This window comes from Ursus americanus, chromosome 26 (genome assembly GCF_024610735.1).
Source record: "Ursus americanus isolate L20-20 chromosome 26, mUrsAme1.1.p, whole genome shotgun sequence".
Taxonomy (NCBI): Eukaryota; Metazoa; Chordata; class Mammalia; order Carnivora; family Ursidae; genus Ursus; species Ursus americanus.
In genome coordinates this window covers 4,325,813-4,337,881 of record NC_142152.1, presented here as the reverse complement: position 1 = coordinate 4,337,881, position 12,069 = coordinate 4,325,813, and the positions used below count along the sequence as shown (strand labels likewise).

The following is a 12,069-nucleotide window of genomic DNA, read 5'->3' as shown; positions in this document are numbered from 1 at the left end:
ATCAGTTTACAAAATCAGTTACTTTCCCTCTGTGGTACAGTCACAGCAGACTGCCATAATAATTCAGTACGGTTTTGTCCCGTGAGGAACCTGGAAACAAAAATCTATGTGGAAAAGCAGTGCAAGTCAAGGACACTGGTGGAAAATGGCCTCAAAGTCCATGTGGGATACAGCAGGTCAGAAACTTCTGAAGGGATCCAATTCTCAACTTCGAAGGTCTAGTTCAAATTTCACTTGCTCTATGAAAGCTTATATTTAAGACAATTTGTGATAGACTTGAGTCATTCCACACATTAGATCGGTGAGCTGATTAATTTTCTTTTTAAAAATACATTTATGGGGCGCCTGGGTGGCACAGCAGTTAAGCATCTGCCTTCGGCTCAGGGCGTGATCCCGGCGTTATGGGATCGAGCCTCACATCAGGCTCCTCCACTATGAGCCTGCTTCTTCCTCTCCCACTCCCCCTGCTGTGTTCCCTCTCTCGCTTGCTGTCTCTATCTCTGTTAAATAAATAAATAAAAATTTTTTAATAAATAAATAAATAAATAAATAAATAAAAATACATTTATTATTTTATTTAGGCATCTTAGTCAGTGAACTCTGAATTCTTCAGAATGTTGCTTTCACACTTTGTGGAGATTTTACCCAATTCTTCTTTGACCCTCGGGTGTTAATCATCAGAACCTAAAAATCTGAATACTGCCAGATCAATTATCTCAGCTTTCACAGGTTCCTCATGCCAGTTGAGTTTTCTGCCCTCATATATATTATCTGCTCTGGTTTCCTGCTTGCACTTGATCAAATGTAAAATATAAAGCTAAACACAAATTGTTTTCTACTATGAATTGGCTTTTTCATCAAATCAAATCCCATCACAGTTTTTCTTCTTGGTTTGATTTTTCCCCCCTCGGGCTGTTCCAAATTCACCCCTAACACATCCCACCCTGTCTTCACAGGTTTCCTTGGTAACCTAGCCTAATTCTCATTTTGAGGCATTTCAGTCTTTGTGCACAAAATCATCCTTTCATTTTGAAAACCATAAATATTATAATGTGCAACAAAATGGGTTTCTAAATTCGTGACTTTATAAATGGATGACACAAGATTCTCTGTAACATCTTTGTATTTCCCTGGGTGAACAGACCGGGTACAGTTTTCTATTGAAAATGCAATTTAAAGAGGAGAATAATTTGCACACCTGAGAAAAGGATAAAAAACTATCAAATCATTTAAACCAAATGTAAGCAGAATTTAAAGTCAGGACAAAATCTGTAATATCTGTGGTCTCCAGCACCTGAGTAACTTTCCGTATTTTGCAGCTCTGCTACTAGTGCCTTTAGCCTTATGAAACACTTACGAATGAATGAGCTGGAACTGCTGAGTTAAGCATCTGTTACAGGAAAATCACAGTGTAACAGTAAGGATATTCTAACCATCTCCTTTAATAATAAAAAAGGATCATTCTTAAATATTAAAAAAACAATTACTCTAAATTAAATAGGAGGATGACACCTTGTCTGGGAATAATTTTCCCTAGAACACCAGACATGCTTCTCCATACATAGCTGAGAACCATGCTAAACTTAGGTCCCACACTTAGGTCCCATACACCTAGAATGCAGGTTCATAAGCTATGGAAGTACACATCGGTTAGCAATTTATTCCCATGTTACTTTGTATTTTTTAAAATTTTATTTATTTATTTGACAGAGAGAGAGAGAGCACAAGGAAGAGGAGTGGCAGGCAGAGGGAGAGGGAGAAGCAGGCTCCCCACTGAGCAGGGAGCCTGATGTGGGGCTGGATCCCAGGACCCTGAGATCATGACCTGAGCCCAAGGCAGACACTTAACTGACTGAGCCACCCAGGTGCCCTATATTCTCATGTTATGTTGTCTTTAAAATTATAGGTAATCTACTAAATAAAAACTATTTCTATATCTCATGCCATGTAGGTGAGCTAATGACATTACAAATATTGTGTGCAATTTATTTCAATTGTTCAACTTTATATTAACCCTACTTATTTTCTGCCTCCAGTGTTTAAATACTCTAAAAGAAAGCACATGAACAATTCTTTAGCCAGCTCTCTGATTTATCATCTGAAATGATAATTTAGCCAGCTGTCAGATTTATCACCTGAAATGATAAATTTCGATTGATAGCACTTCAAACATATTTTTTTATGTCATGCTTTCGATTTTTTTAAAAGCCAAGATGAAAATTGTATGTGAATATACATTGCTAGCCACTCTGTTTCTTCAAACTTCAGTAAAAATTATTCCTGGATTGTAAAGTATGGTATTTTGCAGAGACTATATTTTCTTACTCTGCACACAATAAAGAAGTGCCCTAAAGACATACATGAACTGAACAATTGATTCTATTTATTCACTGATGAGAATGATGATATTTTACGTATATGAAGCCAGGTCAAATCTCAATTCTTCAAGTTTGTATGCTGTCAAAATATTCACTATACTCCAAATAAACCTGACTTGCACGATGAGAAAAGAATTTGCTCAAAACTGTCAAATGAATTAAAATGAATGTTCACAATGACAACATTTCTACCCAATCAGCTCTTGAAAAAAAAAAAAAAGGTATCATTTTCCCAAACACGTTAACACACAGTCTTTTACAGAGTGCTTTTCTCCCATGAATCTGGACAAGTCGTCATAAGCATTAATTAATTCTCACTATCCTCACGACGCCCACTCTCAGTGCAAACTCTGAGGCTCGGCTTGGTGGCGCGTCGGACGCTGTGGATGCTATAATTACGTAACAGCTCTCCTCGGCCCAGCGCTCATCCACAGAGCTCACGTATACACCAGCGGATCCTGGTACCTCAGATCAAACACTCTTGCCAAGCACTTTGGCATTCACTCCTTACTGGACTGGGACCCCAGAGCACCCTGTAAATATGGGGCCAGGTTTTTGCCCCTTAGCTAATCTTTGCATGGGAAAGATTTTGCTCTTGAAAGTTTTAAACAGCAGGTGTTTGTTAACTATTGAAACCAACAGAACAGAGCTAATAAATTCAAGGTGTAGGAACTATTGTCTTCCGTGTAATTTATGCTGAAGACTTCAGAGTGCAGAGTAACCTTCTGCTTCTCCAAGGACTCAGAGCACAGCTAAGTAAGATAACTGAGAAACGCTTGGGGGAGCACAGGCTCAGACTTACCCTGCAAGGCTGACCAGGATCAGTTGGGCACTTTTCCATCAGGATATTTAAGTCTTGGGGCGCCTGGATGGCTTAGCCGTTAAGCGTCTGCCTTTGGCTCAGGGCGTAATCCTGGCGTTCTGGGATCGAGCCCCACATCAGGCTCCTCCGCTGGAAGCCTGCTTCTTCCTCTCCCACTCCCCCTGCTTGTGTTCCCTCTCTCGCTGGCTGTCTCTCTCTCCGCCAAATAAATAAATAAATAAATAAATAAAATCTTTAAAAAAAAAAAAAAAAGAAAGGATATTTAAGTTTTCTCTCTTTGACCTCAGGCAAATAAAGCATGTATAGAACTGGATTTCTCTCCTCAGTGAAGACAAACTCCAATCTCTCTCTCTCTCTTTCAGCAACTTTTTAACTTTACAGAGAACAGACTGCAGCTAACATGAAATTTAATATGCTTTATTGCAGTGTCTTGTCTGGCTGTGTTTAGTGGGTGGGTGCACATTTCACATCAGCGTAATCAGAGGGCATATACATTGTGTTCCTTATTTTTTTTTTTAAGATTTTATTTATTTATTTGACAGAGAGAGAGACAGCCAGCAAGAGGGATCACAAGCAGGGGGAGTGGGAGAGGAAGAAGCAGGCTTCCCAGTGGAGCAGGGAGCCGGATGGGGGGCTCGATCCCATGACCCTGGGATCACGCCCTGGACCGAAGGCAGACGCTTAACGACTAAGCCACCCAGGCGCCCCATATATGTTGTGTTCTGCTCCTCTCATTCACTATTGCATAATAAACAAGTCCAAGTATTGATGTAATTTACACTATTGTCATATTTAGCAATTATAGAAAGATTGTTTCCAATCTTTGTAGTGTGGATATCAACCTATTGAAAACAATACTGTTTTCCTCTATAGATTATTTATATGCAATGTGTCCCCCAAAGTGTCAAAGAGTATAAACAATTTTATAGTTCGGATTGCAGTTTCCTTGGATGCCCCAGGGGGAAAAAAATGGATCCATTCAGAGAAACATCAGCAATTGATGGGTGGGATTACATGAACTGTTTAGAGTAAACGGAGCTAGAATATAAAGTTGATGTGGTATTAATTTGCATTTTAACTGCTAGTGACATTGCGCATTTTTTTTCAAAGTGATAATTTAGCATTGGTATTTTCTCTGGCACAAAATAGTATTTCCAAAAATGTGAAATGTGATCTGCGAAATACTTTCTCTCTGCCTTCCTTCCCTCCCCCCACTCTATCTCTATTTCTAGATCTCTTTCCATCTCTCTACATAAAACTACATTGCATGTATTTTATGTGGCAGATGCCTCATTTAGGGACAGGATGATTGAAGGAAGACAAGAGGGGCAAGGTTCTCACTCTCATGGAGCTTTCGTTGCAGTGAGAAGATGACACACACAGAGAGAAAATTTCGTATAGCTTTCAGTGAAGAGCACAGCTGGAATCCTGTGATTGAGCAGGCTGGAAGGAAGGAGCTGTTCGAGAAGCGCACATCACAGATGGCCTCTCTGAGGAGACACTGGAGTCGGCAGCAACTGAACCAGAAGGCCAGCCTTGTGAAGACCTTGGGGCAGAAACTCTTAGCCGGAGGAGGGAACAGCAGACAGAAGAACATTCAAGGCAGGAATGAACGTATTTGGTGGTTAAACAACAGAAAGAAGAACTGTGTGTCTGGCATCTAGTTAACAAGAAGAAAAGAGGCCAGAAGTGTCCTCAGAGAGATGGGCAAAGGTCCAATCAGGCCAAAGCCTTATAGGGCTGAAGATCTGTGGGACAAAGTGGGGGCAGGTGCTATGGTTAAATAAGTTGAAGCATCACTGCTTGACCTCAGTTAAGCAGGTTTCTCCCTGTGAGACTTTCCAACGGTTTTACAATGGGAACATTCATTGTAAATTTCCAAGAGGGTAACACAGTTCACAGGGTTTCCCAAGTATATTTGGTCACGGCATTCTTTTTTTCATAAAAAAGCTCTTGAGACTATTTTTTCAAGGAAAATCCTTTGGGGAACACAGGCTAAATACAGGAGCTGACAGTCTACTGCCTTCAGTCCAAATCCGCCTGCGGCCTATTACTGTAGTTTTTATATTTTTAGTCTTTTTTTTTATTGAAATTCAATTAGCCAACATATAGTATATCATTAGTTTCGGATGTAGAGTTCAGTAATATATTTTTAGTCTTTAACAATGTCAGGTGTCTAGCTCTAACAATATCTTAAATCTATTTCTGAGCTATCTGCTTATTTCACTGATCCCTTTTTTCTGTTCATAATCTAATAACAAGAGCTTCTTATAGTTGTCATTTTATAACATTTTCATGTCTGCTAAGGCCAGTCTACTATTTTACGCTAAAACTTGAGGGACTAGTCTTCCTCATTCATTGACCCTCCTGAACATCTTTCAAGTGCCATACAATATGCTCGAGAAGATTGTAGCGTTGCAGTAAGTTAAGCTAGGGGACATTTTCAAGTTCATCATAACATAATTTTCCCACCGATGCTAGACTTCTACCTATTCTCGTATCTCTGCCTTTTAAGAAACAAACAAAAACAACAGCATCCCAGCATTACAACACAGGGATACAATCAATTCTATATAAATTCATGTTTCTTTTAGGACACATGTACTTTTCTGTTTAAAAGTCTGGGTATTTATATTTAATTATGTATGCACAACCTGAGTACCTTTTCACATTTCCTATTCTAGGGAAAACAGAAGCCCCTTCCGGACTCTCCCCCACCTAGTTACTCTCCCCTCTCCAGAGCCATGCTGCTCTTAGAGAAGCCTATAAACTCTGCCAATGTGTAGAGCCCCGCAGAAAAGACCGCGGATCACTTTGTCCTGCTTGTCATTCTCTTCCTCTAGTATTTCTCTGAATTTACTGTTCCTATAGTCACCATGACTTGTCATACAACATCATTGATCTCAGGGAGCCATGGCAAGATTTAGATTCTCCCACAAATGCTCAAAATGTAATAGTTTCAACTCAAAATCACAGTTTGGCTTCTAGCCGCAAATCTTTTATATTTTTGTAATTGCCCCTTCTTATTGAGAGAGCTTGTTAAAAGCCTGGTTTCTTCCCTCAGATCCCTGTGACTGATTAAAAGAAGCCCCAGTAGATCTCATGTAAATTTGAACCTCAGAGCATTCAATCTTCTAGAACTCTGAAAAGTCCTCTGTACTTATGGTGGTGGGTCTCTACGGTGGGGCATATTTGGTTAAAACTAATTATGAAGGCTGCAACCTCTTTGACATTGGCCACAGCAACTTTTTTCATGACACATCTCCAAAGGCAAGAGAAACAAAAGATAAAATGAACTTGTGGGACTTCATCAAGATAAAAAGCTTCTGCACAGCCAGTGAAACAGTCAAAAAAACTAAGAGGCAGCCCACAGAATGGGAGAAGATATTCGCAAATGACACTACAGATAAAAGACTGGTATCCAAGATCTACAAAGAACTTCTCAAACTCAATACATGTGAAACAAATAAACAAATCAAAAAATGGGCAGAAGATATGAACAGACACTTTTCCAATGAAGACATACAAATGGCTAACAGACACATGAAAAAATGTTCAACATCATTAGCCATCAGGAAAATTCAAATCAAAACCACACTGAGATACCACCTTATACCAGTTAGAATGGCAAAAATGGACAAGGCAAGAAACAACAAATGTTGGAGAGGATGTGGAGAAAGGGGAACCCTCTTACACTGTTGGTGGGAATGCAAGTTGGTACAGCCACTTTGGAAAACAGTGTGGAGGTCCCTCAAAAAGTTAAAAATGGAGCTACCCTACAATCCAGCAATTGCACTACTGGGTATTTACCCCAAAGATACAGACGTAGTGAAGAGAAGGGCCATATGCACCCCAATGTTCATAGCAGCATTGTCCACAATAGCTAAATTGTGGAAGGAGCCAAGATGCCCTTCAACAGATGACTGGATTAAGAAGATGTGGTCCATATATACAATGGAATATTACTCAGCCATCAGAAAGAATGATTACACAACATTTGCAGCAACATGGACGGGACTGGAGGAGATTATGCTAAGTGAAATAAGTCAAGCAGAGAAAGACAATTATCATATGGTTTCACTCATTTATGGAACATACGAAATAGGAAGATCGGTAGGAGAAGGAAGGGAAGAATGAAGGGGGGGTAATCAGAAGGGGGAATGAGCCATGAGATACTACGGACTCTGGGAAACAAACTGAGGGCTTCAGAGGGGAGGGGGTTGGGGGACTGGGATAGGCCGGTGATGGGTATTAAGGAGGGCATGTATTGCACGATGCACTGGGTGTTATATGCAAATAATGAATCATGGAACGTTGCATCAAAAACTGGGGATGTACTGTATGGTGACTAATATAACAAAATAAAAATTATTTTAAAAAATTAAAAAAAATAAAACTAATTATGAGCTCCTTCTGGAGAACCGTTAAGTAACAAGCAAATAAACAATGACCTACACCTAGTGCAGGCCCTCAGAGACTATGATTTAACTGACTGTATGACTCTGAGTAGAACGAGCAGAGTAACCAAGTGACAAACATCATATCAAGATAAATCTAACTCCCAAGCACAGAGTCATCGATATATGAAAACCCTCTCCTTGATTTACCTGGGTTTTTTAAATTAAAAATAAAATGCAGTGTCTGTAAAGAAGAGGAGGAGGGATGTGAGTGGGGTCTGTTTGTTTTCCTGAAGTTTCTCCTGTAAGTCTACACTAACTGGCCAAACCAAACAAGGACACTCAGCAGACCTGTCCTCTCAACAACTGTATGCTAAATCCTACAGCTCTTCCATCCGGAAAAACTGCTCGATCTCAAGATAGATAATGAGCAAAAGAGTCTGAGCTTTTGGAGTTCAGGGGAGGGGAAAGGTTGATCAAACCCACTTCGCACACTCCCGAGTTGTGAAAGACTGTGGGAAAAGTGACTTTCCTTGTTAATGGTCCCCACCCCCTCCTATCCAAGCAAAGGGAATGCTTTGCTATGCAAATTATTAGTCTGATCTCAGAGGAAGTGAAGGACTCAGGATAGTAAAGGAACTCACCTTTTGGAGATAAATTAACTCTTTTAAGGTACCATTGAACAAATTACTTCTCCATGCTCTAAAAGTTCTCCTAGTGCCCTAAAACCTTAAAATCACCTGAGATTAGTTTGCTCCTTCAAGGGTCAGCCCTCCGAAAGAATGAGTGCCATTGGAAAAACATCTTTTGTCTGCCCTAGTTAAGGTACACAAAAGAAGCATGTGGAAATCACTCAGCAACTCCACATTTGTGTTTGACCCCAACCAACTGGAATCTGAAGGTTCCAAGTGTCAAGGTCGGTTCTGAGTCTAGTAGCCTAACTGAATAGGTTTCCATTTGGTGATTTCTGTATTTAGATAATTCTGCCTCCCTGTCCCATCGCCCTCAGTTTCCAAGAAAACCAGTGCAGTAAGCAAGGGTAAGAAAATGAGGGGCGCACGTTGAGTCCAGTAGGAAACTGCTCAACCAATGACTTCTGAGTGTATGAGACAGCTCTTTCTCATGTCTGTCCTTCTCTGGGTCACAACTGACTTTCTCCAGAGAAGGAACGTATTCCACAGATGACTAAATCAGGTGGGTACAAGTCCTCTAGCATAAAATTGTCTGAGACCTAGATGTCAGGTAATCCAAGGAGCATTCTGTTTAGTACTGGGACCACAACATTTGAGACTTAAAGAAATCAGTAAGAATCTTAATGAAATTTGGAAATTATAGCCAGGCTACTTAAAATTACCTGAGGATAACTGTGTCAGTTTTATACCCAGCTTGCTTTCACAAAGGAGGCAAGGTGATCCTTATTACCATGGACATAAACCATACATTTGCGATCTTAAATATGTTAGTGTTATTTAATTTTCTGAAATTAAGAAAAACAGAGCAAAAACTAAAAGCTGTATGAAAATATGCAAACATATGAACAAAAGCTGAAAAACAACACAGAAAAACATAAACAGTTGTTTTAGGATGATGAGTCTCCAAGTAAATTTGCTTTCTTATAAATTTCTTTAAAATATTTAAATACAGACTAGAAACAATAGAAGGAAGAAAGACATGGTTGCATTTAAGCAAGTAGAATGAGATCTTCCAATTGCACATTGAATACCTGCGTCTGAACTTTCTGGAGGGGAAGTTAATGCTTTGGGTTATATAGCCCTCACTGACCAATTCCAAAGGGTTCATAAATCGGTTCTCGAAATGTACACCTTTTCTACTTTGGAATCCTAGGTGAATTCAAGGGATATCGGGTATGCCCTTAACCATACCTATTCTTTTTTTTTTTTTTTAAGATTTTATTTATTTATTTGACAGGATAGAGACAGCCAGTGAGAGAGGGAACACAAGCAGGGGGAGTGGGAGAGGAAGAAGCAGGCTCATAGTGGAGGAGCCTGATGTGGGACTCGATCCCACAACGCCGGGATCACGCCCTGAGCCGAAGGCAGACGCTTAACCGCTGTGCCACCCAGGCACCCCCATACCTATTCTTATCCTTGAAAAACAGCACTACATTATTTCTCAGAATAATCAATATAAGTCTAAGCCAAATTGAATTCAATTAGAAAATTTCTCTCTCTTTCTCTCTCACTTTCATAAAGTGCATATATTTGGACTCTTCCCCTGGGTCCTACCTTAATAAAAACTGCTTTGAAAACCAAATGACAAGGATTAAAATTAAATCAGCATAAAGCTTAAGATAAGCAGAGTCATACATTTTCTCGACTGAATCAAGGGCAACTATGTGCAGGATGGAGTCAGTCGCTGGTGCCAGAGGGACAGAGAAACAATGTCAGGAGTGAAGAACAGAATCCAGTATTTTAAACTCTCAGTCAGTCTGCTGTGGGTCCTTAGGAAAATTATCTGCTGGCCATGGATTCAGTTAATAAAACTAAAAAAAACATATTGCTGAGGTACTGACAATGAAACTAGAATCTATTTGCAAAATCAGAATCTATTTGCACCCTGGCAAAAGGGGATTCAAGGACTTATGGGGGGGGGCTTGTCATTTTTAAATATTTCTGTTAGAAACCAGGTTATAAAAGTTCAAGAGAGATCAACGAGATCTTTTCTTCAGAAACTGTGGCGAAACCAACTGAAACCCGGGCTTAAGAAATTCTCATTAGTAACAAAACTCAGCAAATTATTGTTCCATCTTGTCTTCTTTTCCTCAAATTTCACATTTTTGAAGTAAACATTTCTATAGTAATGAATCCTATAGTATTATATTTTCTGAATAGTTCTGAACAATATAACAGTAATTACATTTTCACTCAGGGCTCTCAGAGACTATTTTGAAGAGAGAGAAAAAGCAGAGACAATTGGAACTTGATTCAGTTGATACCTTAGGTAAAGTGATTTACGAATTCTAATTCAAGCGGCTTCCTCAGTGAGCAAACACTCCGATTTCTTTTTCTAGGATGGACTAAATGTTGCATACCTTGAGTTTTCTTATTTATTTTTCAAATTTTCCAGTTTTTAAAGAAATATTAGAGCACTTGGCAATTTTTCCTAAAACTAGCCACTTTGCTTCATGGGCGACCACTGCAGTTTTGATTCGTGTATTTATTCTGCCACTAAGTGTTGAAAACATGGGGAAATGGGGCCACGGGGGCCCCATTTGTAACCACTCTGAATGTATTTCCAGTTTTCAGAATGGTGCTAGTCTATCTCAAATAATATGCCTGGATAATTCTGCATCAATTCTGCTTTGGCAGTCCACCAGTTATCCTGAATTCCTCCAGGGCATACTAATCACTTTCTGATTTCTCAGGTAATGGAAGGTCACCGACGTTGTTTTGTATTATTCTTTTCACTCCAAAAAGAGAATGTGCCTACATTTTATACAACTTGCTGTGTCTTGAAGCAAAAGTATCACTGAGCACAAAGAGTTTGGAGACTTGGGCCTCAAGCTTTATTTTCCTTGATTCAGCCTAGGGGTCACCATTTTGAGCTCTGGTCTTTGGGTGCTGGTGGGTGAAGGTATGGGCCCAGAGGCCCCGAGCAGGTCAGTTGAGGTGCGGTCAAGTATTATGGGCTTGGCCTCTCATTTCTGAAAGAAATCAGTCAACCCATTCTTGCACCCCCTGGGCCTCTTCTGTTCTCCTTCCCTACAATGGGGAGGTGTGGAGGCAATTCAGCTGGACCCCAGCGCCCTGTGCATCCCAAGGAGGATGAGAGGGCAGCTAGAGGGACAAGCCTGATGTCGGACCCTCTGTCAGTGGGTCTGTTCTCCACTCACCCACGCTCCCAGTTTGTCACTCCAAGATGCAGACCCACTATGAGCTATGTGCGAGCAGAGCCTCGCTCCCTCATTTCTGCTTTCCGCCCCCCACGGAAAACGCCCAAAGATCTCGACCCTTCTTACGCCCCTCCACCCGGTGAGCCTTCCCCCAGACTCCACCGCTCTGCACGGCCGCTTGACCCCATTTCACGTTAAATGTGCCGAGCACCCGCCCTCAGGACCCGCGTGCACTAATCAGATCCATCTGTCTTTGCAGAGCTTCACCTGAGCCCCGGGGCCCAGAGTGCGGACGCGCGGGACGGGTGGTCAGCCCGGGGGGGGGGGGGTGCCGAACCTGAAATCTGCTGTCCGGCTAGGAGGAGGCTGAGAGCAGCCAGCCCGCGGCGCATCTCCCGCGCGGCCGCCGCGTGCACCGTCTAGTCCCCGGCGGGGAGGACGCCCCCTGGCGCCCCCGCCGCCGCCGCCGCCGCCGCCGCCGCGGGCCGGGGGAGCTCCGGGAGCAGGCGCGGGGCGGAGCCTGTCGGGCCGGATCTTGACGTCCGTCCAAGGCCGGGTGATTATTGGGGTCTGCCAGCGCCGCGGCTGCCCAGAGCCCTCTCAGTGTGGTGCTGCCCG

At 41.6% G+C, this 12,069-nt stretch overlaps 1 long non-coding RNA gene across 4 annotated transcripts in view; it reads right to left on the bottom strand.

Annotated features, from left to right (window-relative positions):
* LOC123800565 (uncharacterized) overlaps positions 1-12,069 on the bottom strand; it is a 64,262-nt gene extending 52,193 nt beyond the window's left edge. For all 4 annotated transcript variants that reach the window (XR_015721760.1, XR_015721762.1, XR_015721763.1 and 1 more), the window contains exon 1: positions 11,789-12,069. This is a non-coding gene — a long non-coding RNA (uncharacterized LOC123800565). The remainder of the gene's footprint in view (positions 1-11,788) is intronic.